Source organism: Tenrec ecaudatus, chromosome 4 (assembly GCF_050624435.1).
Source record: "Tenrec ecaudatus isolate mTenEca1 chromosome 4, mTenEca1.hap1, whole genome shotgun sequence".
Taxonomy (NCBI): domain Eukaryota; kingdom Metazoa; phylum Chordata; class Mammalia; order Afrosoricida; family Tenrecidae; genus Tenrec; species Tenrec ecaudatus.
In genome coordinates this window covers 41230458-41257872 of record NC_134533.1, presented here as the reverse complement: position 1 = coordinate 41257872, position 27415 = coordinate 41230458, and the positions used below count along the sequence as shown (strand labels likewise).

Here is a 27415-nt window from a genome sequence, read left to right as displayed (position 1 = left end):
GTGGCTTACTAGTCTATTAGAAAAACTGTCACATTCCTCCTTTCCTTTCTCCCCATTTACATGATTTCACTATAAATCCCAGATGCCCATAACTTGGCCAAATACTAACTGATCTTTAATATCCCTGTTCTCTATTTTACACACAAATTCCAGGTAAGCCCTCCAAAGCTCACCCTGCTTACAAACCTTTATTGGGGACACAATGTCTACCAAAAAAAAAAAACTCTAAACTCTTTGCTTTGGCACTCAGGGCCTCCAAAATCTGAGCACAACCTCAAATTCTAAACTACTTGATCGCTGCCATGCATTTAAGTGCCTGCCAACTGAGGCCTGAGCCAAGCTTGGGCTTGATTGAGCTTCACAGTTCCCAGAATGGTCAGGAGGGAATGGAGCCAGATAGGGGGTGGAAGCTGCATCTAGGAATGAATGCCAAGGTTTAAAGTCGAGCAAAGGAGCCAAATCTATTGTCAATGTGAAGGGCTGATTTGGGGATCAAGATTGATGAAGCCAAGAAGATCTGGAGGTGATACAAACAACCTGAGAGGGATTGAAGAGAAAAGAGAGAAAGAAGGGGGTTCAGATATTTTTATGTGAATAGAGAATGTTTATTTGTTTCTATCCCCATGATATAAAAAGTGTTATCATAGCTCAAATTAGGACTTAAGTCGGCTGGGGTAGTAGTGTATTGCATAATAAATAACTGAAATTTTATCAATGGAAATGATCTTCACTGTACACTTTTGTAAAATAAAAGTAAAAAGCATATTTAAGTAATTACCAAAGGAATATGTGAAGTGTTTATATAAATATATACATATTATATAAACTTAATGTATTTTATTGTTGACGTTTCTATAAATCTCTATGTATTACATATCTATTTGTGTTAGACTTACAATCTATGATCTTGTCTATATCTAGTTTCTTGGAGTCAGAATTGATTAAGTGGCAATAGTTTTAATATACACTCCCAGAAGGATGGACACAGGTATATTAATGGAGATTAGTAAGCATAGAATTCAATGAAATTATTTTTCCTCCTCCTTGTTCCTAATACTAAATTTCTGTAGTGAATGTTCATTATGTTGAAAGGATATTAGAATAGGCCAATAGCCTAAAACACATAATTAATGAGGAAAAAATGGTCATTTATCTGAAATTTCTAAATCCTATGGTCACATAACGGGAATTTGAGAGGAAGACTCAGCCAAATAATTAACTCTTGAACAAAGATATATACTCTTAAGGAAAACAGTAATTTTTAAATGAAATAAAATAAATTTTACTGATTCAAATACAACTTGTGTTTTTGTTATCTTCCTAGTGCTTATTAGAGCACTTTCATTTGGTCCTCTTACCATGACACGCTGTTTTTATTACGTCTGTAATGGGTAGGTTTTATGTCAACTGGCACTTGTGTAGGGGTGGGTTCCAACCTGTTAATCAGGTCACAGCCTGACGATGCCTTCTGGGAGAGGGACATGTGACCGTTTAATAAGGCACATTGGGGGGGAGGGGCTGTCCCATCCACCTCTTTAGCTTTATGCTTACTGGGATTCTGTGTTTGCCTCCCAATGTAGCCCCATGTGGGCAACCCGACGTGGAGAGCTGACCATGCATCTCATGTTTCCACTGATCTTGGATTCATGCACCTGCACCCACTGGCCTGTGATCTTCCTGCATCACACTTCATCTTTCTGCATCTTCAGCCTGCAGCTCCATGAGTCTGAAGAGGACACCAGCTAGGATTGGGACCATAGACTTCAGTTGGAGTTGGCTGGGATGCCTTCTTAATAAAAGATTATTCCTTGATATAAAGTTCTTTCTTATACATGTATGATTTTAACTTCTTTAGGTTCTTGAGAAAACACAGTCTACACCTGCATATTCCTACAGCTTCTCAGAGTCCTGTGGACAATGACTGAGGAGACAAACCATGCAGGGAACATGTCTGAAAAAAAGAAAGAAAGAAAACTTGGTACTATGGGAGTGGGGCACTAGAGAAATCATGAAGATGGAGATGGAGAGTGGAGGCATATCTGACCTCTGCTTCTTGGAAATTGGGTGGAGCTGGATTTTCCTTCTCCTTAGGATGGCCAGAGGTCAGATGTGGTCACATATTTTACTCAGTTGGTTTCAAGAAAGAGTATGAGAAGTGAAGCCTCTAACCTGCTCTCTGATTATTCTTACTTGAAATGGCACAAGGAGGTTAAATGGCAGCTTAGGGAAGGAAAGCTTCTCTTGGACTTTCCTGAGTAAGAAGCCACACACTCAGACAAAAAAAAAAAAATGCTCATAGAAGGCCAGGTCCTGGTTCGATCCTGCCAAGGGACCAAGGACAAATGCAGACGCATAGGCTAGCCTACATAAGAAAGGACCAAATGTGAGTGTTTTAAACAGAATTGTGTTCAAGATATGGCTCTACTAGTATTATACTGATTTCTCCTACTGCCTGTGTATTGGCATAATGTGATAGAAATGAAGAGTGGAAATTTTTAGAGCAAAGGAGAGATGGATTGAATCTGACCACTAACACCCAAGGACCTGGTACCAGCCACAGGGACTAGAGGAGAGAGGAGTGTGGACTGGCTGGTCTGATGTTGAAGGAGTTGTACCGAAATTGAGCCTATGATACGGGGGGTTGGGTTGTTGAGAATTGGGGAAGGGATCAGTAGTCTGAAGCAGAGAGAGCAGTGTGAGAAACTCCTCCGATTGCTATAGCAGCTAGTGATCTAGCTTGGTTAGGGCTGAGTTGACCAGAACATGACCAGGTGAATAGGAAGATGTTTGGCCTTGTGGGATGGGGAACATTGCTTTCTGACTTGATGTATGGACTGCTCTAGAGTTGACTTTGCTTATGTATCCAGACATGAGATTCTGACTGGAACGAAGAGTCTTCCCATCAAAGAACATGCTTGTCTTCTCAGAGAACTTGTCGAATAGAAATGGGCAATTGAATATTTGGATACTCAAAATGAGGGGAGATAAAGGCATGAAGCAGTGGCTTAAACACTTCATGGATGGGGAAAGATATTGATAAAATTATAAGCTCAAGGCCTAAGTGTTCACAGTCTGCAGTTGTTAAGCATAGAATATTTTTATTTTGGTCACTCATAAAATATAAGGTTTATTTAATGGTTTAACTGGGCTGCTGCATTTTCAATTGTATATGATTTAGTTTTATCCTGTTGGGTGTAAACATGCCTTTATCATTGCTGTTGTTTAAAAATAATATAAGGCTAAAGAGTTGTATACAAGTGTCAGATTGAGAAGGGTGGTCTGTGGAAGTTATATTTTATGTGAACTTGCATTGTTTATGGGTGGATTCAAACCTGTCAATCCGGTCATAGCCTAATGATGCCCCATGGGAAATGTTGCCTTTTCATAGGACAGGCACTAGGGGCCAGGCGCTACTTCTTTCCCTCTCTCTGAACCTTCACTCTTCTGCTTGCTGACAGGATGGGTATGCCTCCAGGGTGGCCTCATGTGGATTGCTCAACCCTGAATGGTCAGCACCCTGCCATGTTGCCACTGACCTTGGATAGATGCAGCTCTGTACCCTTTAGTCTGTGATCTTCATGCATCATACTTCACTTTCTATGTCATCGATCTGTAGCTACAAGAGTCGGAAGAGGGCTCCATCTAGCATTGGGTCCACGTGGACTTAAGTTGAACCCGGTGGGGATGCCTTCTTAATATAAGATTATGTTTGTTTGTTTTTAATCATTTTATTGGGGCTCATACAACTCTTATCACAATCCACACACACATCAATTGTGTAAAGCACACTTATACATTCGTTGCCCTCATCATTCTCAAAACTCAATTTCCACTTGGGCTCCTGGAATCAGCTCCTCATTTTCCTTCCCCACTCCCTCCCTGCTCTCCCCTCCCTCATGAACCTTTGATAATTTATAAATTATTATTTTATCTTATCTTAAACTTCCCGGCATCTCCCTTCACCTACTTTTCTGTTGCCCATTCCCCAGGGAGAAAGTTATATGTAGATTACTTCTTGATATAAGGCTCTTTCATATACATCTAGGAGTGTCACTGGTTTTGTTTCGTTAGACGAACCAACCTAACGCAGGTGCCATTGAGACAGTTCTGACTTCTAGAGACCTGTGTCTAACAGAACAAAACAGCGCTCATTTCTAGGACATCCTCATCATCAGTGCTGCTGTTTTGCATATTGTTGGAGCCACTGTGCTACCAGGTCAATCTACCTTGTTGAGGATGTAGGATGTGCCTTCACATACAGCATCCTCCCTTGACAAGTAGAGAGGGAAACTTAAACACAGAGACTTGACGGACTTGTTTTCTGTTTAGAGTAAATGTCATTTTACGTGATATATCAAGATCACTTGAATCAGCATTAAAAGAATAATTAAACATTTAAAAGATGATGCTAAGATTTCTGTTATGAATGAACAATAATATCACCTTTCAAAAAATAAAAGGAAAGAAAATAAAACATTCTAAATGATTTATTTATTAAATGATTCTAGAGATGGATAAGCCTCCTTGTATTTTGGTTTTGGTCTTATTCCTGCTTTGAATTCAAAGTTATTTATTTATACATGGATCAAAGCTCTGCTGTTTCTGAGTAGTTTCACTTCTGTATACGTATACGGGGTTATCATTCTGTTTTATTACTCCTTTCAGCAAAAATCCTTATTGAATTACAACAATACCCATGGTACCTTCCAGAGTACAGATTGATGATTGTGGTTCCCCATTTATTCAAAACAATGGCAAGTGTCAGGGAGAGAAATCTGTACAAGTCTGAAGCCAACATTTTTGGCATCATTAAGAGGAAACAGACTATGCTGTGAAACACCATGTGAATTCCATTAAGAGGGTATTTGATCCATAAATTAAATCAACAAGGAAATTTTCTGTTTTTCTTCTATATAACTTTTGCTTCTGTGATTGAGCACATTTTGCCTGTTCTCTTAAGTCCAATTCCTATCACACCTTCTGACTAACAATACCCAAAACAACTTCTCTTGAACTAATAGATCATGTTTTTCTCACATTTGGGATTTCTTTTATGCTGCCTTTATTGATATTGTTTTGGTCAATGAAATTTTTTGTCTGCTTCTATATACCGTATATACTCGTGTATAAGCCAAGTTTTCAGCACATTTTTATGCAGTTTTTGTGGCAAAACTAAGTGCCTCAGCTGATATTCAGGTTGGCTTATACTTGAGCATATATTACCCCTGTAATAGAAGTCTACCAGAGGAAACAAGCCTTATCATGTATGTTTTTCTCCAAGAGTATGCACAAGTGATCCTGGGAATGAAAATCTTGACTTTGTCATATGAGGTAAATCTAAGATTTCTATAATATTATCCAGATATAATACTTATGACATGATTTTATGAAGGCCAAAATGTGTGTTTGAGGGGGTAAGGTACAAAACTTTGAACTTCAGTAATTGAAGAAGTGGTTATTTAATATATATTACAAGTCAGTTGTTACCAGCACAGCTATAAAGAATAGATGCAGACCTTGCCCAGAAGAAACTCTAAAACTATAGAATAAACAAATGCTTTGCATGTTGTTGCTGTTCTTGTTAGACGCCGTCAAGTCTGTTCCACAACAGAATGAACCACTACCCGATTCTGTGTCTTTCTCGAAATCGCTGTGATGTTCATAGTCTTTCTCTTTGTTGCTGATGCTCAACTTCGCTAAGAATGATGTCTTTTTCCAGCAACTGGTCTTTCCTAATGACATTCCCAAGATACATAAGACAAGTAATCAAAACAAGCAAACAAAAACAGAGGACAATGAGCCAGACGCAGAATCCAGAGCTAGCAAGGAGCAAACAAGCTTTCCACAGCAATGACTTGAGGAAGCCTCCTTCAATGGCATCTAGGCTGTAACCTAAGAAACGTGTTGCACTCCTTCCTGATCTTATTACAACCAATTGGTCAGATTCCATTACTGAGTTCATTGCATTGTGTTATGTAACATCATAGAAGCCCTAGTTGCATAGCAGTGTGCATCGGCCTGCAACATCAACAGTTCAAAACCACCAGCTTCTCCACAGGAGAAAGATGTAGAGTTACAGTTTCAGAAACCCACCAGGGCAGATTTATCCCAGCCTATAGTTCCCCCATGAGTTGGAATTGACTCAATGGTAGTGAGTTTGTGTTTTGTTTTTCTTGGTATGCAATAGCATAGAGATTACTAGGAGTTAACTGAAAACCACTGAGAAGTTTTACCTCGCCAAATTGACACAAAACCTAACTATCACAGAGGTTCATGGACATAATGCAATACCAATTTGATTTCTTTGGTGGCTTCTGTCATAAGGGTTGATTGTGAATCCAAATCCAAATCAAATGAAATCCTTGGCAACTTCAATCCTCCCTCCGTTTTTCCTTCCTCCGTTGTGAGGATTTGGGTTTTCATATACTGTATTGTAATCTATGTTGAAGGCTTCAATCTTTGAGTTTCATCAGCAAGTGCTTCAAGCCCTTACTGTCAGCAAGCAAGGTTGTGTAACCAGCATATGAGAAATTACTAATAAACCTTCCTCAAACGTAGCCTTCCTCATATAGTCCAGCTCCTTGGATTATTTTCTCAGCATATTGGTTAAACAAGTGTGATGAGACCTGCCCGATTTTAAATAATTCATTGTTCACCTGTTCTATTCCAATGACTGCCTCTTGGTCCACACACAGATCCCACATGAACGCAAGGAAGAGTTGCCCCATTCTCCACAATGTTGTCCACAGTTTGTTGATCCACAAAGTTGAATGCCTTTTCGGGGTCCACAAAATACAAATACATATCCTTCTGGAATTCTCTTCTTTCAGATATAATCAATTTGATATCAGCAATGGTATCCCTTGTTCCATGTCTTCTGAATTCCCTTGAATTTTTGACAACTCCTTGCCAATGTATGGTTGCAACCATTTTTGGATTATATTCAGTACAATTTTACTTTCATATATTAGAGATTTTCTCATATAATTTCTGTTACATAATTCCATACACCTTTCTCTGGAATGTGCACAACTTGGGTGTGTTATATGTTGCCCAGGTGATTGCCTTTTCTTGATAAAGACTCATATGTGTTTCTAATGCTTCATCAGCTTATTGCAACATTACAGTAGATATTTTGTCAGCTCCTGGACCCTTTTTCCTTAACAATGGCTTCAGGGCAGCTTGACCTTCTTCCTGTAATATCATTGTTTCTTTATCATATACTAATTCTTAAAATGGTTTAACATTAGCTATTTTTGGTACAGCATCTGTATTTTTTCCATCTTCTTCTAATGCTACTTGTTTAATTTAATATTTTAGCCATAGAAGCCCTCAAGAGTTCAATTTAAGGATTAAATCCTCCCCCATTCTTTCAGCTTGAAATATGCAAAGAATGCTCTTACTTTTTAGTTTCTAACTCCAGATCTTTGCACATTTCATTATAACACTGTCTTCTCAAGTTGTCTTTTGAAATTTTGTGTTCAACTCTTTGACTTCATGATTTCTACCATTTGCTCTAGCTGCTTTGTGTTCAAGAGCAAGTTACAGGGTCTCTTTGATCTTTTGTCTTTTTAAACATCTTTTCTTATTCATGTATGCTAATTATGATAAAAGCCATCCCACAAAATCACATCATTGGTCATTAATGTTCAATTTCTAAAAGTTGTTATTAAGATGTTCTTGAAATTCTGGTAGGATAAACTCTAGGGCATATTTTGACTCTTGTGGACTTGTTTTAATATTCTTCAATTTAATGGAAATTTACCTATAAGCAATTGACATCTGTTCCCCAGTTCCCCCCAGCCTTACTTTGGCTGAGAATATTGAGATTCTTCACCATCTCTTTCCAGAGATGTAGTCAATTCCATGCCTGTATATTCCATCTTGTGAAGTCGGCATGAACAGTGATCATTTATGCTGTTTGCAAAAGATATTTGCAATGAAGTTCTTGGTCTTTCAAAATTCTGTAATACAATATCTAGTGAAGTTTTTATTACTAATGTCTTATTTTCCAAATGCTGATCGATCCTTCCTCTTTTTTCACAACTCTCACATTCCAATTGACAATGAATTGATTTGTATGTTTGATAAATTTTAAACTAAATAATATGGTAGAATTATACAGTTTCTTTATCACTAACTTTAATATATAGTATGTAAATTTGAATCATAGATTGTACTTAAAATTAAGTCTTGGAATGTTGATTTTGATGAGAAATACAGAGATGCAGTCAATTACTTAATATGGTACTTCTATCCCTAATTCCCATTGTGATGTGCTGTGACTTTTAGCTTCTCTGCCCCTAGTTATAATCTGATTATTGAGGGAATTCTCTGTTGTGCTGAAGGCGTCGTGTATTTTGAGTCTCTACCTTTGGTGAAGTAATCACCCTTTGTCTGAGGAAGGCAAGAACCACACGCCATCAAAGCCATTCATTTTATGACTTCCCCATCCTTACAGGGCATCAAAAAAAAAGAACATATGCCTTAACTTTCAGATCTGGTCACGTACAATTCTGCTCTCTGCATTTGGCTTGCCTCTGCCTGACCTCCAGTTCTCTGGACCTGAGTGTGGCCTATTACTTGACCAGATTTCAATACCTTCGGCAGGTTTGTGGATGAGACAGATTTCTGAACTTCAGATTTGGGATTTAGTAACACCCACACACAAGTGAGCTATTTCCTTAAAACTCCCCAAGTTCTGTGGAGCATCATTGCATATTAGAGAACCCAGGGACATGGGGAAAATAATAAGTGGAGGCGTGGGGGTTGATATCAGGGATAATGGAGTGATATAGCATTTTGGAAAAGTTAGACATGGGATAGCTTTAATGTCTACCTCTTTAGAACTAATCTTGTTTTAATTTTTCTAAGAGAAATTATTTTCACAATGCAATGTCATACCTCTTAAATCGGTCATTTCTCCCATATTAAAGCATATGATTCTGCAATTCAAGTTGGCTAATACCAGTTCATTTCAGCCCACTAAAACCTAGGAAATAAAAGATGGAAAGCCTAGGAAAGCCATTTTTCATGGCTTCCAATTTCCCTAGATACATATCTTATACAATCCATATTCTGTTGATTAATGATGTTTACCACTGTTTCAGCTAATTTTGAGTTATGCCTTGTAAAATGAAGGTCCTGAAAGTTCAATTTTCCTTTGATAAATTAGCTCTTCCCCAGCCATATCTTGAGTGCCTTCCAACTTGAGAGACTCATTTGCCAGCACTATATCTTACAGTAGTCTCCTGTATTCGTATGGTTTTCAACGGTTAATTCCTCGAACATGGACAGTCTATTCCTTCTGTGTAGAATTCTTTTAGTCTGGAAGCTCCAATAAACCTAGTCACCATGTATGACCCTGATGATATTTGAACCCCTGTGTGATGCTTAGCTTCCAGCCTCACTGTAACACTCAAGCTACCAAAGTAGGGGAAACTGACATGCAACTTGTAAGAATTCTTGTAGAACATAAAATAGACATGTATATTAAAGCCACAGTGTAGAAGAAGTCAGTTTACTTTGCTGTGACTAAAATTCCATGTAGTGGCCTCCTAGTTAAGAATCCTAGATTATTACGGTGTTGTGAAGAAAATTACATGGGCAAGTCAGGCAGTATTACTATTTGGGTTCCAGTACATCTATGCCCTGTTTGTTCCAAACAACGACAACAACAACAAATGTTTATATATGGTTTGTAACTGAATGGCTGCAGACAAGTTCACTAAGTAATATACTTATTATGATGTTGTGTAAGGCTGGGTTGACTAGAGAAACAAATCCAGATATACTCATATGTATAAGAAAAAGATTCATATCAAAGAGTAATTGCATATTAAGAAAACATCCCAGCCCAGTTCAAATCAAAGCCGTATTATATTAACCCATAAATCCAATACTAGTCCATAAATGCTTCTTCAGACTCATGCAGCACATGCAATGATGCAAACTCTAAGAAGATCATCGGCAGAGACTGCCAATTCTTGTGGCTCCAATGGCAGTAGAAGCATCTCCAGGGCCATCCCAGGTCTCTAGCAGGCCACTGCTTAGCTTGCCAGCAGGTAGGTGAAGAAGAGGGAGTATGTGGTCAGTTTCCCGGGGGAAAGAGAGGAAGTTCCCAGAATCCTCATGAGAAGGCCATGCCCACATGGAGGCATCATCATGCTGTGATCTGATTGGCAGACTAGACTCCACCCCTACACTTAGTTATCAAGTTGGCATGGAATTCTGTCGCTACCACAGATGCCTTTTTAAAGTCCAATCAAAGCAGTTGCTTAGCAGAGGATCTCCTGGGCCAGCTCGATTCAAGGCAGAGCAGCCACCGCAGAAAGGCATTGTCACAATTCTGGGGGAACACTCGAGTGTGCCATCTCGATTGATTTTTCCTAAGGACACAGGATGACCAAAGGGATTTATTGTGAAGAAGTTTTAAGATGATGGAAAACTGAATTTGTGACAAAAATCCCAAGAAACTGAGCCAAGAATTGTTGGTTTTCACTGGGACACTGCACGCGCTTGTCCTCTGAGAGTGGATCAAGGGCTGCCCTCTGCGCATTCCATCCATCGACCGGGCTCCATCATGTCTCTGGCCGGGTCTTTCCCAGCAGACCTTTGTGTTTTTCTCAAAGAGAATTTAAAAGGAACACAACTGGAGTCCCTTGATGATGTCCAGCCTGCCATTGTGACATAGTATAAGTCCACGAACACTGAATTCTAAAGGAAAAGTTAGATACGGAAACACAGCCTTCAGATGTGTATCGACTTACATTGAGAACATGTCAAGCTACAAGAGCTTCACATTTTGATATGTTTATTTACTAAAGTTTCCGTAATTGTGTAGCAATATCTTTTAGTTGCCCTGGGAAGACACACGGCATGGTGCCATGTGGTACGCCACCGTCCTCATCTTTGGTGTGTTTGCGCCTCTTGCTGACGCTATGGTCTCAGAGTTCAAAAGTAACCCTTTGAATGAAAGAAGGCCTAGTCCTCCCAGCTGTGCTGATATTTGGGTCTTCCTCCTGCTGTCCTCACCCGGGCCAGGCCAAAGAGAATAGCACTTTCTTATAGCAAGGACATTACTGAAATTGTAGCAGTGTCGTTTATTCTCCATCGTTCATATTTAATACAGGGAACCATTGGTGGATTGTACCACCCAGTAGGTATAATGCTGTCAGCAAGCAGCAGAGTTTTCTCATTGTGATGTGTTCACCTTTGTCGTCTCTCGAGCTCTTTGTGGGCTAGAACCATCCTGTCCTCTCTCTCATACTGGATATTCCAACTCTGCCCCAATGGGCAAGATAATATTAAATGTAAATGCAAATACTCATATGTAAAAACAATTGTACAAAGATGTAAAGATAGATCAAAAATATTGTTACATTGATCAGACATTGCATGATGCATTAAGTAGCTGTGAGAGAATTTAAAATCACATACATAGTTTGCCTTCTATTCCTATTTGGTCATACAGTTTCAGACAAGTTTAAAACACGTTAAAAAAATTCTCCATCTAAGTCAATTGGTCATTGTCACAGGTTAAGACTAGTAAAAAAAAAAAACTCAGGTCAAATTCTATTTGCAGTAGGGGCCTAATAAATGCACATATATCAAAGTGATATGAGGTTTGAGAACAATATAATAAAGCCTAATATCAGAGAGGAGAAGTTGGTACGAGTGTCAGCGTTTCCATGGAGACATCTTACACCTCGTCTATTACAGTTCTGGTTAGTAGCTGTACAACCTGTGCTAGAGTCTGACGGAAAACTGCTGTGAAGATCACAGTCTTGTTGGCAGTGAAAACTGTTCAGGATGAGAGTTGGGATGTTGCTTGTTGTGGACGATCTTAAGTCACATTCATAAGAAATGTTACTTATTCATCTTAAGGCAAAATCAGAGGTAAACTAAGCAGACCAATACAAATGAATGTACCCAAGTTTCGGAGAAGCTAAAAGATGGTCATCGTCCATACTGTAAATGGCTTTGTGTTTTACATTCTTATTGCATTAATTGTCATTTGTTGTTGTTACCATATATTATTTGTCCATCCATAATTTGCTTGGGGAAAGAAAAAGTTCCCTCTTTCCTTCAACTAAATAACATGTTTTGATAAACATAACATTTCATCATTGCTGCTAAACCAATACTCTCTCTCTCCCATTATAAAAATTGCATGGATAACTCATAAATATAATATTTTTTACATTCTAATTGGAAAAACTCTCTAAAGTCTCACTCTCAACTGGATTATTAGATAACATCATGATAAGGGGAGAAAAACTTGAAGTTGTCAAGGATCTTTACTTGCTTGTATCCACAATCAACGCTCCTGGATTCAGAAGTCAAGAGAAAAAAATACGCAGTGTGTTAGGTCAGTCTGCTGCACAAGACCTCTTGAGAGTATTGAAAAGCAAGGCTATTCGTTTGAGGAGCACGGTGGACCTGACTCAAACCATGGGATTTTCCATTCCACATCTGCCTGTGAAAGTGGGACACGAATAGGAAACATGAAGAAGTATAGATGCATGTGAAGACTGTGCTGCAGGAGAACCTTGAAAGCGGCTCGGGCTTTTAAAAGGAATGACTGATCCGTCTGTCTTGGAAGAAATATAGCTCGAGCGTTTCTTAGAGGCAAAGGATGGCAAGACTTTGTCTTACACACTTTGGGTATGTTGCCAGGGAAGAGTGCTCTCTGGGAAAGGACGTCATGCTGAGCAAAGTGGAGGGCAGAATAACAGAGGGGCAATCCTCCTCCGCAAGCTGGATTGACACCATGGCAGCAAGGACAAGCTCGGCATAGGAACAATCGCAGGGACGGTGCAGGATCAGGCCGGGTTTGTTCTGGTGTGCACGGGCTTGCTATGGGTCTAAAAGGGCTTGATGCCATCTGACGACAAGAGTTGTACTTGGGACTAGTCACTTAAAAATGCATGTCATTGCCAAATTAGCTGTATAATAGGAACAGTGATATCATCTCCATTTCTTAGCGATCAATAGTAAGTTAAAGTCTCCTAGTGACAAAGGCTGGAACACAGCATGGGTGTGTAAAAACCTTAATCTAGCAGTTAATTCTCACATGAAACCTGTCACCTTCTGATTTAGGAAGGTTAGTTAACATCTCTGGATTTTACTGTTATCTTTTATATTATACAATAATATTTACTTTTAGTTATTATTATTGTAAAATTCCATCTGTATACTAACAATAAGGTCAATATCCTAGAATTTCTCTTTGTATATACATGTAGTTTTAAAAATGCTTCAGTTGTCAGACATATAAATTAAACATCTCAGGATACCCTAAACTCAAAATTCATAGCAGAGAATCCCTTAGCAGAGAAAAGTTCAACTTTTCCATCTTCCATTTAGTAATAAAGCAACTTACTGTACCCATCATGAATTAAATGGGAATTGTACAAAATGGTCAATTTGCTTAAGTGAATATAGGTGAGATATATGAATATCAGTGACTAGAAGGTATTTCTAAGAGAAATGTTTAAATTCCCTCTGGTGGATCTGGACTATTTCCTTGAGGAAAAAACTTCAAAGGGTTTGGATTTTCTGGGCATCACTGTTAAATCCATGGATATCTCCTGTGCCTTCTGAATTAGTCATGAGACATTCTCAACCCCAAGTCTTAGATAAATATTCCCTCTGACCTAAAGATAGTTGATTATTACTTCTTAATCGAGAAAGGAAATATGAGAAGCAAGAGAGGAGAACAGAGGGGAGGGAAGAAGGTGGGAGGGAGAGAACCACACGAAAAAGCACCTGGGTGGATTTCTCCTCAGATAGTCTCGATTTTCTTCTGCCCAAGCTGTCTTTAACGGTGACAGGTCAGTGTCTTAACCAGAATGCACGCTCTGCCAGAAACATGTGAGTTTTGAAATAGGTCATTTTTATTTTTTTGGAAGGCAGTTAGCTTGTGAAGTTGTTGTTGTTTTGTTTTTTAAGTAGAAGGATAAAAATCCAGCTGTTGTGCTAATTGGATATTTAAATGGTTATTTCAGGTTTCAGCTCTAGAAATGGTTTATATAGTCCCAGCGAATAAGCCATCTCCACACACTTTGTCCCACTAGGAATTCTGTTAGCTTTCTGTAGTTACCTTCAGTAACTGCCCTCTCTCTAGAGTTTGTTATTTCTCAAAACCACCGTGGCAGTTGATAGAAACTGCGCCCTGAATGACATGTGGGCCCACTTGTTCATAATTCACAGCTTTCCCCATCTCTGCTTTGAAATGAAAAGTTTCTCTTTTCCTACTGGTACACCTAAAGGTCTTTCAGCTTGCAAAGATCAGAAAGATTGAATGTATTCCTTGAGTTTTTTTGTTGGGGCTTCCATGTTGGCCACGATTAACTATGCACTATCATCTGACAGCAAAGTCAGAATTAGACTATATATTAAATATCTCTGAGACAAACAAGTTATATAATTATTACTTCTCAATAATTTACAGCAATTGTAATAGTATTTCACATTTGTGTAGCACTACAAATTTTCTAAAATATTTTCTTTTATGCATGATTCAAAGTAATTCTGCATGACATGGTAGAAAGCTGCTGAGGGTCAGATGGCAGAATAAACACTGAGGCTAGAAAAATCCATATTTAATTTCCTATGTTACCCATTACAACCTTTGTGACTTTGGTCAAATATCTAACCTCTCTGAATCTCCATTATTCACACGCCAATGGGGGAAAATCGCACTGACTATACTTTTAAAGAAATAATGTGCATGTTCCATAGATTTTGCAAATTAAGCAATCCTCTAGCATATTCATGTCCAATTCCTCCTCAATGCGTGTTTGAAAAATGTTTATTTGCGCATTGGCATTATATGCAAAATACAGTGCCTAAAACTTACAAGGGCAGAGTTTAATATGTGGAACTTCTATATACCTCAGATCAGCCACATGCAAATGTGTTCCAGTTTCCCTGGGGGGTTAGCCTCCGGCCTTGTTCAGAGCCATGGAGTCAATTCCTGCTGATAAGGACCCTATCGCCACTGAGTGAAACACAGCTGTCTTGCCCCATCCGCCCAAGTGTTCTTATGCCTGTGCTCATTGTTGCAGCTACTGTGTCAATCACATCATTGAGGGTCTCCCTCATTTTTAATGTGCCTCCACTTTACCAAGCATGATGTCCTTCACCAGGGAGCATTCTCCTCTGACCGCTGATCTAAAGTACATAAAATAGTCTTGCCATTCTTGTCCCTAAAGAACATTCTAGCCTTACTTTTTCCAAGACAGATGGATTTGTCCTTTTGGCAGTCCATGGTATTTTAAAATTTCTTCACCAGCACCACAATTCAAATGCATTGATTATTCTTCTGCTTTCTTATTCAGTGTGCAACGTTCAAATGTGTATGAGGCAATTGAAAACACCATTGCTTGGGTAAAGTGTACCTGAGTCCTCAAAGTAACAGCCTGGCCTTTTAGTACTCTAAAAAAGGTGTTGGGTTTTTTCCCCCTAAAGAAGTTTTGTTTAGCAGATTTACCCAACACAATTTGGTATCTCTAGATATTTTGCCTGTTGTTCCATGATTTTTCATTGTGTAGCCAGAAAAACAAAATACTTGACAACTTCAATTTTTTTCTTCGATTTATCATAATGTTACCTGCCTCTTGATCCATTTACAACAGGTGTCCTCAAATTACGGCCCGCGGGCCACATGCAGCCCTCCGAGGATATTGATCTGGCCCGCTGGGTGTTTTTGCTCCGTTTTGGTTTTTTACTTCAAAATAAGATATGTGCAGTGTGCCTAGGAATTTGTTCATAATTTTTCTAACTGTAGTCCAGCCCTCCAACGGGTCTGAGGGACAGTGAACTGGCCCCGTTTAAAAAGTTGGAGGACCCCTGATACAAGTTCTCATCAGCACAATTCCATTCTTCTCAAGGCTATCCATAATATGTTATGATCTACCCAGTCGAATACCTTTGCATAGTTAGTAAATCACAAGTAAACATTTTCCTGGTATTCCCTGCTTTCATCTGAGATCCTTCAGAAATCAGCAATGATATCCTTTGTTCCACATCCACTTCTGAGTCTGGCCTGTACCTCTGGCCAGCTCCCTGTCAATGCTCTGCTGCAGCCACATAGAAGACCATGTGCTTCTGCTGCTTTAGCATCTTGTTCCTTATTTTATCCACAGAATGTTTCAACATTGCAACTTGATACCTGAGTATTCTTTTTTTTTCAGTTTCATATATGCTAAACAAGTTCCTACCTTTTTAGTTTTTTAACTCTAGGTCTTTGCTCATTTCTTATTATATATTTTTAAGATATTTCTATATTTCTTCTTTTTACTTTTTATGCTTTCAGTTTTAATTTATTTTTATTAGTTGAGATTTAATACATATGTCATATCATTCGACCATTATAATATTTTAGTTGGCCTTATGGAACTGTTCTTTGAAATATTCTATCCAGCTCTTTGATATCATCCTTTCTTCCATTTGCCGTAGCTATTTTAGGAGCCTTGGTCCACATCAGCAGCAGTTCAAAGCCAACAGCAGCTCCAAGGGACAAAGACTGGGCTTTCTACTTCCACAAATACAGTCTCAGAAACCCACAGAGGGTCGCATGAGTCAGCATCCACTTGATGGCAGTGAGTTTGGTTTGGTTTGGAGTTTACTCTAGGATTAAGAGCAAGTTTCACAGTTTCTTCTACATCTACTTTGATCTTTGCTTTCTTTCCTGTATTTTAATGGCCTTTGTTTGCTTATTGAATGATGTTCATGACGTCCTCCCACAATCATTAGGTCTTCGGTCAGTAGTGTTCAATGGGCCCTTGAGATGTGTTCTTGAGATGTTCTCAATGTTCGGGTGGGATACACTAAGATGTTAGTTTGGCTCCCTTGTTCTGCTTGAATTCTCTTCAGCTTCAAGTTGAATTTACATATGAGCATATATGGTGTGTTCCACAGCCAGCCTCTGGCCTGGTTTTAGTTTCTGTTGTTGAGCTTCCCCATCATCTAATCCCATAGATGTAGTAAATATGATTTTGTGTATTCCACCTAGAGATGTCCAAGTATGTAGTTTCTTTTTGTATTTCTGAAAAGGGGTATTTTCAATAACCAAATCATTTCTCTTGTGCAGTTCTATTTGTGATTTTCTGTTTCACTTGTATCACTAAGATCATATTTTTCAACCACTGTTCCTTCCCTTTGTTTCTAACTTTTGCTTGCAATAATTATCAATGAATTTTTATTTCATTTCTTTTTTTAAATCATTTTGTTGGGGGCTTATACAACTCTTATCATATCCATACCTACATCCATTGTGTCAAGCACATTTGTACATTTGTTGCCATCATCATTCTCTAAACATTTGCTTTCTACTTGAGCCCTTGGTATCAGCTCCTCATTTTTCCCCTCCCTCCCCCAACATCCCTCCTTCAAAAATCCTTGATAATTTGTAAATTATTATTATTTTTCATGTCTTACACTGTCTGATGTCTCCCTTCACCCACTTGTTTGTTGTCTGTCCCTCAAGGAGGGGGTAATATGTAGGTCATTGTGATTGGTTCCCCTTTCTCCCCACAGCTTCCCCTTACCCTCCTGGGACCACTACTCTCATTATTGGTCCTGAGGGGTTTATCTGTCCTTGATTTCCTGTGTTTCCAGCTCTTATCTGTAAAAGTGTACAACCTCTGGACTAGCGGGATTTGTAAGGTAGAATTGGGATCATGATAGTGGGGAAGAGGAAGCATTCAAGAACTAGAGGAAAGTTGCATGTTTCATCGTTGCAATACTGCACACTGACTGGTTCGTCCACTCCCCTCAGTCCTTTGGTAAGGGAATGTCCAATTGCCTACAGATGGGCTTTGGGTCTCCACTCCACTCCCCTTCATTCACAATGATTTGATTTGTTGTTCTTTGATGCCTGATACCTGATCCCTTCGACACCTCATGATCACACAGGCTGGTGTGCTTCTTCCATGTGTGCTTTGTTGCTTCTGAGCTAGATGGCCGCTTATTTACCTTCAAGCCTTTAAGACCCCAGACGCTATATCTTTTGATAGCCAGGCACCATCAGCTTTCTTCACCACATTTGCTCATGCACCCACTTTGTCTTCTGATCATGTTAGGAAGTTGAGCATCATGGAATGCCAGTTTAATAGAACAAAGTGTTTTCACGTTGGAGGAGTACTTGAGTGGAGGCCCAATGTCCATCTGCTACCTTAATACTAAACCTATAAATATATGCACATAGACCTGTTTCTCCATCATCATATATCAATATATTTACATATGTACATGCCTGTATTTAGACCTCTATAAATGCCCTTTTTCTCCCACAGTTCTTTCTATTTCCTTTTACTCTCCTCTTGTCTCACTATCATGTTCAGCTTTCATTCGGTTTTAGTAATTCCTCTTGGTTACATTGCCCTTGATCAAGCCCTACCAGGCTTCCTATACCCTCTTCATCATCGATTTGAATCACTTGTTATTCCCTTGTCCCTGGGTTTGTTAACAGCCTCTTTCTTTCCCCTCTCGCATGTCCCCTGGAACCTTTGGTCCTGTTGATTTCTCCTCCAGGATGTTTATCCCACCTATCTAGATAGATCTGCAGAGATAATAATATGTACAAAATTAAGACAGAGCAAAACAAAGCAACAAAGGAAAACAAAACAACAATGAAAAAACCCACAAAAATAAAGAAAACCTGTAAATAGTTCAAGGTCTGTTGATCTCTAGGAATGTTTTCCAGATGAGTCTGATGGGGTGCCACGCCCTGGCCCCAAGTCTATTTTTGGTATTCCCGAGGCACTTTCTTGCTCTGTTCTTCTTGCTGTTCGGTTCCACGTCCTTATTGTTTTGCCTTGGTGTGGTGGGTCTGATTGGGTGCAATTCCCACACTGCATCTCCAATGTTGTCCCCTTCAGAGGTATGGGTCAGTGAGAGATGTCCTGTCTCATAGTGGGGCTGCTGCTCTGAACAGGGATATTGTTGTCAGGGCTTGGTGGGCCATGATGTGCTCCACTCTCTCTTTCTCCCCCTTCATTTGCTTCTATGTGCTCTGATCAGACATGTCCCTCTCCCTGAGCTGTAGTCTCAGTGCTGTCTTCTAAAGTCAATGCTTCTGTGGGAAGGGGGCTGTCCACGTAGTTGAGATTGGGGCTGGCTCCTCGGACCTCTCTATTGGTTCCCTGCTTCTGTCGGAAAACTTTGGCATAATTCTTAAATGTCTTCATCACTAGCTTTTGTGGTTGGTGTATTAGCTTAAATCGTGGTTGTACTCATCAGATATCTTTGAAGGCAGACAGATATAATCCACTCACAGACTGCATTGTACTTCAAATTTGACATTGAAATGTCCTTTTGACAATGAATACAATGCCTTTACTCTTGATTCTGTCATCCTGGCATAGTAAATCATATGATTTGCTCACTAAAAATGGTCAATACCAGTTCAATTCAGCTTACTAACACATGGGATACCAATTGTTATGCATTCCATTTCATTTTTGATGCCTGTTAGCTTCCCTAAGCACATATTTTTTACACTCCAAGTTTCAACAATTCAGAAATGTTGGCAGCTATTTCTTTTCACCTTCAGCTGTGTCTCATCAGCAAATAGAAATCCTGAAGCTGCCACACCCACAGACTTTACTCCGTTCACATCAACACGGCCAACTCCACTGTGAGAAAGCAGCTCCTCAGTCACTTCCCGAGTGCCTTCTAATCTAATGGACCCATCCTCCAGCACAATCTTGGACAATGTCTAATTCCATTTCTTAGACCTTCAGCATCTGAAAATGCTTACGTGCTATGAGTAAGGTTTACATTGACTGTTTCCTCCAAATTGGGTGGCCAAATCCTTTGTCTTTTCTCAGTCTGGATATTCCCCTGAAATCTTTTCACTGTGGGTGGCCCTGCTGACATTTGAAATATCAGTGACATAGCTTCCAGCATCACAGCCACATACAAACCACCGCAATATGACAAAGTGACAGAAAACTGGCAGCCTAAGGCCTTAGTTATGAATTCACCATTTGTATTTGTGCTGACTCTGACTCAAGGAACTCCCTTGGGTACCGGAGTAGAACTATGCCCCACAGGGGTTACATGGGCTGATATTTCAGAAGCACATAAAATCTTTAGTCCTTTACTTTTTTCTGAGATACCTCTGGGTAGACTTGAACCTACAACATTTAGGTTATCAGATAAATTCATTAGCTATTGTTTTAGGCTGGGTTCGTAGAGAAACTAAGCCAGTGATGGGTATTTCTATATATGGCTAGAAAGAGATTTCTGTCAGGACATGGCTCAAAGAGCTGTAGAAATGGGTAAATCCAGTCCAATTCAAGCCCATAGATCAGATGGTAAGTTGGAGGCATCTCCAGACAATATAGCTGTGCGGCCTGGTGTATCAGAAAGCAAGAAGAAACAAACTAGTAGATGTATAGTCAAATTAATACAATATTGGCAGTCTGGTGATGGCTCATTGGATTGTCAAGCAATATGACAAGGGGCCAACACTTTTATGTCAGATGTTCTTACTCTGGCGGCTTATGTGTTGATGTCACACTGATAACCATGCCACTGATGTTTCAAATGTAACCAGGGTCACCGAAAGTGAATAGGCCTACATGCCGCTTCCAGACTAAGCACAGACTACAAAAAAAAATTGCCTACATACTTCAAGAGATCTAAAGACTTTAAAATGTACAGATAAAATAAAAATAGTATCAGACACAGAAGGCTTAATGAATAGAGGAACATTTTTAGATATAGGGCCAGAAGAGTAGCCCATTGGATGGGAAGGCATTCACAGTATTGCTGAGGAAGAGTTGCCTTCTCCACATAATTGACCATAATGAAGTGAATGGAATAAAGCCTCTAGGAATATAGCCTTTGGAACTTTCCTAGCTGATGGGGCATACCTCAAATGAGAAGAAACGGATGGGAAAATCTACTACTGATCAAAACTTAGAATGTACAGAATATGAATCTAGAAAAATTAAAAGTTGTCAAAAATGAAATGGAACCCATAAAGCTCTATATCCCAGGCATTAGTGAGCTGAAATGGACTGGTATTGAACATTTTTAATCAGAAAGCCATATGATTTGCTATGCTTGCTATGAAATAATCAAGAGGAATGGTATTTCATTCATTGTCAAAAAGAACATTTTAAGATCTATGTTAAATTCCAATGCTATCTGTGATAGGATAATATCTATCATACACTGGGAAATGCAGCCAATACAACTATTGCTCAAAGTTATACACCAACTATTAAAGCTAGTAATGAAGACATTCAAGAATTTACCATAGACTTCAGTCTGGAATTGACCAGACAAGCAATCAAAATGCACTGATCATTACTGGTGATTAGAATGAAAAATTTAGAAAGACAGACATGTAACAATGGCTGTATAAGATGGTCTTGGTGCCAAACAAACCTGTAGATTGTATGATTTTTCAAGACTAACAATTTGATCATACCTCTTTTCAACAACCAAGAATATCATACCTGAACAAAGAAAAATTTCCTTAAAAATATAGGGAGAGAAACTGATGTCAGAAAAGACTGAAACATTCTCTTAATAATTCAGTAGTTAAGGCAAATAAAAGAAAGATTAAGTCAAAGAACTGAACAGAAAAATTTCAAAACGTAGCTCAAGAAGACAAAGTAAAATATTATAATGAAATGTTCAAACACCTAAAACTAAAATGAAGAACAAGCTCAGCATGTCTTAAACTGAAAGAAATAAAGAAAATTTCAATCCTTGAGTAACAACATGGGACGATTTTACGGGAAAAATAGTGAATGATGCAGGAAGCATTAAGCGACAATGAAAAGAATAAACAGTCCATGTACCAAAAAGAACTACCTATATACTCGAGTATAAGCAGACCCAAATATCAGCCAAGCCACCTAATCTTACCACAAAAACGGCATTAAAAATGTGCTGAAAAAGTTGGCTAATGCAGGAGTACATATGGTAATTGAAATTGTATGATTTGGGGAGGTAGCATCTGAGCAAGAAACAATAGTACTGAAGGAAGAAGGTCAAGCTGCATTGAAAGTATTAGCCCAAAACAAGGGTCCAAGAATTGTTGGAATACCAATTATAATGTTTCAGCAAGCTGATGAAGTACTGGAAGCACTCACTATTCTATGCCAGGAAATTTGAAAGACAATTACTTGGTCAACTGACTGGAAGAGATCTTTATTTGTGCCCATTCCAAAGAAATGTGATCCAACCGATGGCAGAAAGCATAGAAGCTTATCATTAATATCATGTGCAAGGAAAAATCTTCCTGAAATTATCCGACAATGCTGGCAGCTGTACATGGACAGAGAGCTGCCAAATTCAGAAGAGGACTTGGGAAAAGGGATACCATTGCTGATGTCAGATGGATCTTGGTGAAAGTAGAGAATATCAAGAAGTTGTTTACTTGTGCTTTGTTGATTCTTCCAAGGCCTTTAACCATGTGGATCACGACAAACTATGGTTAACCTTGAGAAAAACAGGAATTCCAGCACATTTCATTGTGCTCAGGTAGAATTTGTACATGGATCAAGAGGCACTTGTGTGAATAGAGCAAAGAAATCGTGTGTGTTTTCTGATCAGGAAAACTCTGTTTCGGAGTTGTGTCCTTCCACCATGCTTATTCAATCTGTTTGCATATCCAGTCATCAGAGAAGCTGGATTACATGAAGAGAAAGCAGCATCAGGATGGAGGAAGTCTGAACAACCTGTGATGCGCAGATGACACAATTATGTTTGCTTAAATCGAGGAGGACTTGAAGCACTTGCTGATGGAGATCAAGGATTGCAGGCTGCAGTACTGATTACAAGTCAATACTGGTATAAAGATCACCAAATTGTTCATGGACCAGTAGGTACCATCATGATAAATGGAGAAATGGGGTTGTCAAAGATTTTATTTTGCTTGGATCCACAGTCAATGCCCATGGAAACAGCAGTCAGGAAATCAGAAGATGTTTCCTCAAATAAATCTGCTGTACACGGTCTCTTTAAAGTGTTGAAAAGCAAAGAGGCTACTTTGAGGACTAAGATGCGCCTAATACAAGCCATGGTATGTTCAATTGCCTCATATGCATGTGAGAGTTTGACATTAGATATTGAAGACTAAAGTGATTGGATTATGCTGTGCAGAGAGATCAGTCCCTGGAGAAAAACTTCATGTGTGGTAAACTAGAGGGGCAGCAGAAAAGAGGAAGACCATTCATGATATGGACTGACACAACTGCTACAGAACAATGGAACAGTCAGTGTTGTACACAACAACAACCACATTGCAGGAGGTCAACACACCAGATTTAGAATCCCGTGTCAGCAGAGGTGAAGGTTTCCCATGGAGGCTGCTTAAAAAGATGCAGATTACATCCCCACGGAGTCTTTCTTCCAAGTCCAGCAAGGCTCTGACTTCATTACGGGGTCTCAGAACCACCACAGCTGCAGGCTGCCACGGGGGTTGGTGGTTGCTTTTGTTATTGTTAATTTTCATTGAATTGATTCAGCCGATAGCAAAGCAACCTTACACGCAACAGAAGGAAACTGTGCAGTCCTACACCAGCCCCACAGTTGGTCCCATGCCTGAGTCCATTGCTGCAGCAAGTGTCAAGCCATCTTAGTGAGGGCCTTCCTCTTTTTCATTGTCCCTCCACTTGATGACACAGGATGTCCTTTACCAGAGACTGGTGTCTCCTGACAACACAAACCTTGCCACCCTTGCCTCTAAGGACCACTCTGGCCACACTTCTTCCGAGACAGATGGGTTCGTCATTTTAGCAGTCCATGGGAATTCCCATAGTGTTCTCCAGCACCACAATCCAAACACATCCTTCTCTTTGTTCGTTGCTCAATATCCAACATGCAGACGAGGCAACTGAAATATCCTGGAGTGGGTCAAACTTACCTAAGTCCTCAAAATGACAAGCTTGTTTTTCTTTTTATTATTGTTATTTATTATTATTCATTGGTAGTTAATGCATACATCATATCGTTCCATAGTTTAAGCATGTCAAGCAGAATTGTACAATTGCTATGGCTGCCATGGCCCGGGAGGTTGACCACTTTGATTGAAGCACATCCAGCAGTGACTGAAGCCAGGAGTCATGAGCTTCAGCATGAGAAGAACTACTGTGAGAGCAGGAATCCTGTTCTTCTTCCAGAAGTGGAAGTGCTCACGGATCTGGAAAATCATACCCCTGCAAGATATCACTCCACGGAAGGTCCCAGATCTAAGTCCAGGTCCAGATCTGAATCTAGGTCTAGGTCCACAAGAAGTTCATGGAGGCATTACACAGATCTCGATCTCCATCCTATTCCCATAGAAGATACTGTAGCAGGTTTTACAGTTGGGGTTATCGCAGGTGGCATAGCTACAGTCATTTTCCCATGTCTACTAGCAAGGTCATTGGGAATCGGGCAAACTCTGATCCCAGCTGTTGTTTTGGCCTATTTGTGTTGAGCTTATACACCACAGAAGAGACTTAAGAGAAGTGTTCTCTAAATAGGACCCCATTGCTGACGTGTCTGTTGTGTATGACCAGCCATCAAGGCATTCAAAGGGATTTGCCTTTGTATGTTTTGAAAATGCCAAGGAAGCTAGAGAGTGTGCCAGTGGAATGGAGCTTGATAGCCATAGGATCAGATTAATTTCCCCACACATCCCAACACCTGACATATGTGGGGCGACCTGCCTATGATAACTCACACCATGGGGACTAGTTGATAGAGGCCAAGATGATCGGGCCTCCTACAGGAGATCATACAGGTGAGGAGGTGGTGGAAGAGGATGGAGAGTTGCTGAAAGCCACGATCAAAATGAAGTTGAAGACTTTCCAAAACATGCCCTAGAGTTGGGATATCTATTGAGGACAATATATTTGTTTATTGTCTACTTTTAAAAAGTGAGCAGTGCCTAGTGACAAAGTTTGCTGACTTTTACAGCTTTTATGATGCCTGCTTTGGGTGGAGTTGAAATACTGTTTTCATCTGCATTTGTGGAGTTTTGTGCTTTGTTCAAAGGTAAGTGTTTTCAGAAAAGTATGTTTTGTGTGCATTTTTTATAGTCTAAATTTTGACTGCCAAGAAGTTTCTATTGTACAAAACATCATTCAAAAGGTTTTTCTACTGAATCCAGGGTTCTGAGGATCAAAGGTTGTGTTGTAAAATGCTATCAAATGGTAAAAAAAAAAAAAAGGTGAAAATAAACAGTTTGATTCCTGCCTCCCTTTGTCTTTCTAACATATCAATGGTTAGCATAATTGTTCAGAGTAAATTGTTGGTAGTAAATTTTAAAACAAATATACATTTTCTTCCAATTCATTGAAAGTGCCATACTTAATACACACACAACTGTTAAATTATGCTCTCTAGCTCTGTACTGCTACTCTTAGAACAAAAGATATTTCAATATAGCAAATTCTTAATGCTTACGTAATTGTGGATTTGTCTGCCTTGATGCAATCTAATGTATATAGCAAGGAATAAGAGAGTTACACAGTATATGGCCTAAAAAATGCTATTTCTTGAAACTGTTACATTGGAATAATGGTATTTCAATGAGTTATTGGCAAATGACAATACATTCCACCTCAAATGTAAAAAAGAAAAAAAAAGCAGGAAGTACAGACAAAATGTTCCATAGGAGCAAGGATTACTAGACTTTGTCTCAAGTTCTTTGGCCATGTTGCCAAGAGAGACCAGCCCTTGGAGAAGGACATCATGCTTGATACAGTGGAGAGGCAGCAAAAAAGAGGAAGGCCTTCAATGAGACTCATTATCAGATTACCTGCCACAAGGATCAAGCAGAAGAATAATTCTGAGGGCTGTGCAGGATCGGGTGGTGTTTCTCTTCCTTCTACTGGATATAGGGCTGCTGTGGGTGGGAACCAAGGACTGCACCCAACTACAACAACAACTGATGACTCTGAGTGAGCCAAGTTGACACAGACCCTAACTATAACAACCGTTCTCATCACCCTCCACAAAGGACAGGGTTCTTTTTCAAGTTCTGTACGAGGGTTTCTTTTGGATAAATCTGCTGCACAATAACTTTTCAAAGTGTTGAAAAGCAAGAATGCAATTTTGAGGACTAAAGTGCCCTTGACCCAAGCCGTGGTCTTCTCAGTCACCGCACATGCGTGTGAAAGCTGGACATTCAATAAGGAAGGCTCAAGAAGTATGAATGCACTTGAATTATGGTGCATTTGAATCAATACATATGATTCTTTAAAATACAGAAACTGCCAAAAGAACAAGCAAATGGGTGTTAGAAGAAGCACCATCAGAATGTTCCCTTTTTCCTTCCAACGTTTCACATGCCAACCGTCATAGTCATCTCCTTTAATTGCAAATCTGCTATTATTGTCCTCATTAAAATCTTAGTGATTTCCCTTTGCCTTCAAGTTAAAGTCTATGATGAATAACCGTCAAGATCATGCACCTGTGAATATTTTATATCTTGTTCTACCTTCCACTTTGTCTGCGTTCTGAAGTGAATCCCCATTCCCACCTCTCTTAAAGCAAATCCTGAGACAAGAACCTAGGTGAGCATAACTTATTCGAGAGCTAACCCCCAAAAATGAGAAAATGTGGACAAGGATGTAAGACAAGTGAGGACAAAGTATATTAGCAAACAGGACTACTGGATCTCTAGTCTACTAGCGATCTTTGACACAGTGGAGATTTTGCCACACAATTTTGCCACCTGCATACCAAAACCCTGAAGTAATAACCACTGACTTCTATAAACCCTTAGCTGAGAGTTTCCACTGAAGTTGTTCATTGGTTGCATAGTGAGTTAGGATTGGGTTGCTAATCACAAGGCCAGCAGTTTGAAACCCCTAGTCACTCTTCGGGAAAAAGAAGAGACTTTTTACTGCTGTACAGATTTCCAGTCTAAGAAATCCACAGGAGCGGTATTACCCTGTCCAATACGGCTGTTCTGGCTCAAACTGACTCACCGGCAGGGACTGTGGTTGTTTAATTCTGTTTTGTTTTGTTTTCCATGTTGTACCTAACTACAGTGGAGTAAGCTTCCCAAGGTGGCCTCGCTCTAATGGTTATTGAGGGCTGTCAACCAGAAGTCTTTTCTGTAGACTTGTCCAGCTTCTCCCATGTTGAAATGGCATCCCAACGTTCAATGCTCCCGTTATCCACTAAATCCACTAGAATTGATTTAATGGCAGTGAATTTGGATTTTGACTTTTATCCATTATCAAATAGAAAGTTACACAGAATGTAGAATTTTCACACTTCTCACCATGGAAAGGCAAATTGAAATATTTAATTGGCCCTTCTGTCTTAGATGTGGAGCTAACTCATCTAGTAATGGGAGGGCATGCCAAAGGTCCCTTAAGCCACAAATTCTCCTTAGGAGATACCACTTTTGTATTCCAATAAAGCAATGGCTTCCTTTTGCCTTCTT

General features: G+C 39.5%; 2 pseudogenes; both read left to right on the top strand.

The window, feature by feature from the left end:
- LOC142445792 (uncharacterized) overlaps positions 1 to 24890 on the top strand; it is a 37295-nt pseudogene extending 12405 nt beyond the window's left edge.
- LOC142447542 (small nucleolar RNA SNORA73 family) lies at positions 1828 to 1951 on the top strand (annotated as a pseudogene).
- Positions 24891 to 27415: the final 2525 nt, after the last annotated feature.